The sequence below is a fragment of the Meles meles genome, chromosome 1 (genome assembly GCF_922984935.1).
Source record: "Meles meles chromosome 1, mMelMel3.1 paternal haplotype, whole genome shotgun sequence".
NCBI classification, from domain to species: Eukaryota; Metazoa; Chordata; class Mammalia; order Carnivora; family Mustelidae; genus Meles; species Meles meles.
Genome location: NC_060066.1, coordinates 122028397 through 122034759, shown reverse-complemented (window position 1 = coordinate 122034759; position 6363 = coordinate 122028397).

Below are 6363 nucleotides of genomic sequence, written 5' to 3'. Positions count from 1 at the left end.
GTGCGCCCGCGACCCCTTCAGCCCGCCCTCCCGTACCTGTCTCCTATTGGTTGGTCTTAGTTCCCGCCGAGGTGATTGGGCCAACGTGCCTCCCCCGCCAGGCCTCCGTTGGTTTCAGGAAGGGCGGGACGAGGGCCGTCCTTCCGCTTTAAATCGCGGGTCGTTGCTAGGGGCGCTCGGAGTAGGAGGTTTGTGGGGAGAGTTCTTATGGGGTAGGTGTGAGCCGCCCTAAGACTAGCAATCGGAAGACCTTGTACGGAGAGTTGGGTGCCTGAACTCTGGTTTGACAGGCTCCTTGCCGGCTCCAGTTCCGCACGGGAGTACGTTGGTCTCGTTTTTCTCCGCGCCGTGTGCCCGCCCAGCCTTTCGCGGGATTCCGGGCTCTTCCGGCTCTGGCGGGGTCTTCTTCAAGGCTCTGGGTGGAGGGCTCCAGGACTCGGCGTGGGCGCTGATACTGCACGCTACCGTGGGTGTGAGCGGGCGCTGTGGGCGAGTCCATTCGCTTCTGACTACCCTGCCTATCGCGTGGTCCGTTTGAGGAAAGTTGGTGCGTTTTAGTCAGGGAAGAAGTCTCCAAGTTGCCGCCTGGTTAAGGTAATTTTACCAGCGCTTCCTTCTACTCCTTGCCCTCCCCGCCCCTCCCCGCGCCCTTCCAGGTACTGGTTTTAGATCTGCTCACGCAGAGCCTTGGATCGGGGATTCGTACGGCTCACTGCTTTTTCTGTTATTCATGGAGAATTTAGCTCACGGTGCCGCCTTTTTGTGCTTCGTGCTCCCTGCTTCCCTTCCATAAAGATAGGAGAGCGACTTCACAGCTTCAGAGAAAGGCTGTAAATGAACTATCTGTTCGGGAAAGATAGCCAGTTAAGCCATTTGATGGACAGTGTATGACTGACTGAAAGGGAAACGCCAGGGTTCCATTCCAGCCAATGTGATGCCACTGGTCAAGTCTTAACTTCTCCAGGCGGCCCTGTATCTCTCAAGAAGAGTTCGTATTTGGTCTAGATTAGGTTTGTGAATGACCAAATCATTTCAGTCGTGGGGGGAATGTAGAAATATTCCTTTCGGGTATTGAGATCTGTTTTTCCCCATCATTTATGTCCTACGTTCCTAAATTCAGCAGGAGGGGCTCCTGGGTGGCTCAGTGGGTTAAAGCCTCTGCCTTCAGCTCAGGTCATGATCCCAGTGTCCTGGGATCGAGCCCCGCATCAGGCTCTCTGCTTGGCAGGGAGCCTGCTTCCTCCTCTCTCTGCCTGCCTCTCTCCCTACTTGTGATCTCTATCTGTCAAATAAATAAATAAAATCTTAAAATAAATAAATAAATAAATAAATCTAAATTCAGCAGGAATGTCGTTTTGTGGTCCCTCGCCAATCAGATGTTTGACACTAAAGAAACCGAGAAGTTCCAAGTAGCAATCCTCAGGAATCTGTTAGATTTCTGAGAAAAGAACAGTATTCTTTCAGTTTCCGGTCTACTAATGTGGCCTTTCTGTTGAAAAATGCCAGTTAAGGGGCGCCTGCGTGGTTCAGTGGGTTAAAGCCTCTGCCTTCGTCTCAGGTCCTGATCTCAGGGTCCTGGGATCCAGCCCTGCATTGGGTGCTCTGCTCAGCAGGAAGCCTGCTTCCCTTCCTCTCTCTCTGCCTGCTGCTCTGCCTACTTGTGATCTCTCACTCTCTCTGTCAAAAAAAAAAAAAAAAAAAGAAAGAAAGAAAGAAAAGAAAAAGAAAAATGCCAGTTAAATTCATTGTTCCTGCTCTTTCAAAGTTGTTTTGAAATTAATGTATAGTAACTATATACCTACGTAGGTATTACATGTAAGCCTATATAGCTACTTGAGCATAATAATATTTTCTGAACACTCAGGGATGCAAGGTGCTCTGCAGCCCCGACTTATACCAGGTGTGGCGGTGAATGTCTCATGAAATCACTTGAAGTGGAATCTCCTCTGGGTAAATGTGTTTGTGCCCCATATATCATAAATGAAGGGGAGCTGGTAGCTGATGGTGGTTAATAAGGGAAATCTTACTTTCTCCCAAGAAAACGGATTGTCATGGCATTAAAAATCCGGCACCTAGTATATCATTTCTTCCCCATGATCAATTCAATAAATGTTTCATTAAAAAGTTGAACCAAGTGTCCCTCTGAGAAAAATGATGAAAGGAGCCACAGAAGACAAAAGAGAAATGAATGTAGTAAAACATGAGAGAATGAGCTACATTCAGAAACTGAGAAAGGTATCTAAAACGTACTGGGGAGCTAGGCACATTGGTCCTGGAGCAAAATGAACTGTGGCAGAATAGTGCTGGGTGGACTGGAGATAGTACCCAAGTGAAGAAATCAGTAAGAACTGATCCCCAAACTGAATTCTTTACATTCCTGAAATTGCCTGATTTGTAAATGTTTCTGACTATACATAAACTAGAAAATACTACTTTAAAAAAAGACCCCTGAATGTGTGTGTAACTGTCCAGACGACTTAAAAAGAGAAATGACAGAAGGGTCAGGAATTGTTTAGAAAACTAAAACCATAAAAGAGAGCACCTTGTACTTGGGTGGCAGCAAAAGCAGGAAACTGGCATCTGGGAAGCTACTGTGAGACTACAGATACAAGCTTAAAGTAATTTCACAAGCCTAATGCTATCTCTTTGAAAGAAATGAAATGAGACATTAGCTACTTTAAAGTAATTGAGAAGAAACAAAATGTGCTATATACCTAGAACAGAATATTATTTTAGCCTTAAAAAGCAATGAAATTCTGACACATGCTACAACTAGGATGGAGATTGAAGACATTATGCTAAGCGAAATAAGCCAGACATGAAAGGACAAATATTATATTATTCTATTTATATAAGGTATCAAGAATAGTCAAATTCATTAGAGACAGAAAGTAGACTAGTGGTTCCTGGGGACAGGGGAGGAAGGGGCAGAGGATTTGTTTAATAGGTACAGAACTTCAGTGCAGGATGATGAGAAAGTTGTGAGAATGGATTGTGTGTGATGGATGCACAACAGTGTGAATGAACTTAATGCCACTGAACTGTGCAGTTAAACATAGTAAAAATGGTAAATTTTATGTGTATTTTACTATAATAAAAATAAATACATTTTTTAAAAGGACGGTAATTGAAATGTGAGTTCTTTGAGGAACAGTACCATGTCTTACAGAGCCTAGCACATTGCACATAGTAGATGCTCTAGAATGTTTGTTGAGTAAATACACAATTATTGATCAATTGCTGTAAATATACTAGTTGTATAGAGGTTAGTATGTGTGTCAGTTGGAGAATTAGAGTAAATAAAGAAAATTCAGTATATCAAATTGCCACTCATAAAATTTAACACTAATATTTCCTTTCTTTCTTTCTTTCTTTCTTTCTTTCGTTCTTTCTTTTTTTTTTTTTTTTTTAATTTTTTAAATTTCCTAGGTGGAGTTTGGTTGGTGTTGGTTGGTTTGGGTTTTTTATACAAACTTGACAGAAGTTTGTTGGTCACAACTTTTTTAGGTGACATACTGAGAGATGAGAAGGACTGATTCTTCCTGGACAAATACAGATCACTTGGACATTAATTAAAGTTCTGCATTCACCCACAAAATGAGAGCTCTCAGCTATTTTGGTACTTTTTTGCACATTTTTTTCAAAGAAAGAAAAATGACCCCCTAATTAAAAGCTGCTGTAATCATTTTAAGAGATGAAACACAGAGGTCTTAATATATTACAATTAAGTACCGATAGATTAGAAGCCTTGTCATTCCACTGCAAGTAAATGAAATAGTTTGATAAAGTTAATACCCCAACAAATACTGAAAATACTCAGATTTGTTAGTGAATGTTCTGCATTATTACCTAATGTCAGACATTCCTGGGTGCATGGCAAAAAATATACTTATGTGGAGAATTTTGTAAGTGATTTCAAATCAATCTATAATCTAGGACCCTTTGCTCTTTCTAGATATCATGTTCCCCAAATCCATCTATCTACTTTTATCTCTAGTAGCTATAATTTGTTATTTACATAGAGACATTTTAGATTTGGCTGCTTCACCTTATGATTTTTTTTATAGTCATTATAAAATGAAGTCATTTATTCCTTATATGAAGTTTTAAAATAAGCAAATATTTTTCACCAAGGATATTGAGAGATTTAACTAGCTTGGATTTTTGCAGGCCCCTTAAGAAATACTAATTGGGGGCGCCTGGGTGGCTCAGTGGATTAAGCCGCTGCCTTCGGCTCAGGTCATGATCTCAGGGTCCTGGGATCGAGCCCCGCATCGGGCTCTCTGCTCTGCAGGGAGACTGCTTCCTCCTCTCACTCTGCCTGCCTCTCTGCCTACTTGTGATCTCTCTCTCTGTCAAATAAGTAAATAAAATCTTTAAAAAAAAAAGAAAAAAAAAAAAAAGCTAATAATTTAAAAAAAAAAAAAAAAGAAATACTAATTGGCCAGTCTTGACCTACCTGGCTGAGCATGGCAGGGGTACTAATGCAGCTTCATTGTTGGACTATTTGGGACTCGTCTAATGGGCAGCATTGGCTTGTGGCATACTAGCTGAAACTCTTAAAACTGCTGCAGTCTGAGACGCTGCCTACTTAGTCCTTTCTTTCTACTCGCCTTCAGAACTATATCACAGTTTACACACTTTCCCACCTTCTCCTCCTCCCTCCCCTTTTGTCTTTCATAGACATTTCCTCTAAGAAATAATCTTCTGCATGTCATTGTGGACCAAATTGTGTTCTCCCCAAAATTCATATGTTGAAACCCTAACCACCCAATAACTCAAAATGTGACTGTGTTTGGAAATAGGTCCTTTAAAGAGGCAGTGAAGTTAAAATGAAATTCTTGGGGTGAACCCTAGTCTTATCTGACTGGTATCCTTATAAGAAGAGGAAACTGGACTCACAGAAAGCCTCGGGGTGTGGTACACAAGAAGGGCCGTGTGAGGACACAGCAAGAACGTGGCCATCTGCAAGCCAAGGGACAGGCCTCAGAAGAAGCCAAGCCTGTTCACCTCTTGATCTTGGACTTCTAGGCTCCAGAACTGTAAGAAATAAATTTCTGTTGTTTAAGGTACCCAGCCCTTGATAGTTTGTTATGGCAGCCCTAGCTAATATACATGCCAGATCCCACCTTGCAGCTGCTCAGAGGATCCAAACTAATACAAGTGGTACCAGGAAAGGTTCAAAACACAAAAACAACAACTAAAAAACCCAAAACAAAAACAAAAGCTAGATAATAAAATGAGGTTTCAGGACAGTTCGTTCACTACCTGGTGGGCAGAGAGAATATTATCCTGAGTAGTATTGGGGCATGAGTAGTCCCAGCACAAGGTGGTGACGCAGCTGCTAAAGATTTCATCAGCCGTGACCTGGGAAAGCATCCCAATGGAGGAGAAAGAGAAGAATGCAATTTCAGGCATTTGAAATATTTGGGGGTGGGGGTGGGCAGTACCTTCGGGGACAGTGGAGTTGGCTAAGTTGTATTAACACCCAGGAGGATAAGGAAAAAGCAAAGGTCCTCCTTGGTTACTGGCCAAATATGAGAGACAGAGAACCTCTTTAGTAATTTACAAAGAGGCTTTTATTTCCTGCTGTGGAAGAGCTGAAACAGCTATGCCACAGACTCAGGACACGATAGAGGCACAGAGCCCCAGAGACGTTAAAATGTGTGGCCAGAGCAGGTTAGGGCCCTGGTTGAGGAAACCTGAAACAAGGTGTGGGACATCTGTGTGCACAACTCTAAGGGTGTTAGCTCTGCAGACCCTCGTGAACTTTCAACGCTTGCAGAGATGGGCTACCTCTTTGTAGTAAGAACTAGTACTTCCCCCATGTTGAAAGACACTGCAGAGCCATTCCTTCTCCCCTGGCTGCCATGCTAATAACTAGAGTCAAATCCTAGCATAACCCAGCTGAAAACATGCCTGACCTGATAAAGGAGAAAAAAGATCATATACAAAGGAGCTGTAAGAATTAGCTAGCATACACAAAGAAGTCAGGGGAGTACCCTGCAATTGAGTTTTAAGGTTACTTGATCATGGGAGCTAGAATATTAGACATAGATAATCAAGAATTTATTGACTTAGGAGCACTTTCTTGAGTCAGGACTCAACACCCTGGCAAGGACTTCTAGGGATAAAACAATTCACTGTTGGGGTGTCTTAGAAACCTAAAGAAAGTGATGGCCAAAGCTGCGCAAAGTAGAAACGTTAGGATTGCCCGGGCTTATATGATAGAAGAATGAATTAAAAGACTGGAGGAAGTGGATATGCTGGAATGGATATGTGTGAGGCCAGAAGTTCATCAAAGGATTACATTTCATAGGAGAGCCCAGAAGATACACCAGAAGGCCTGATAAGGGGCAACAC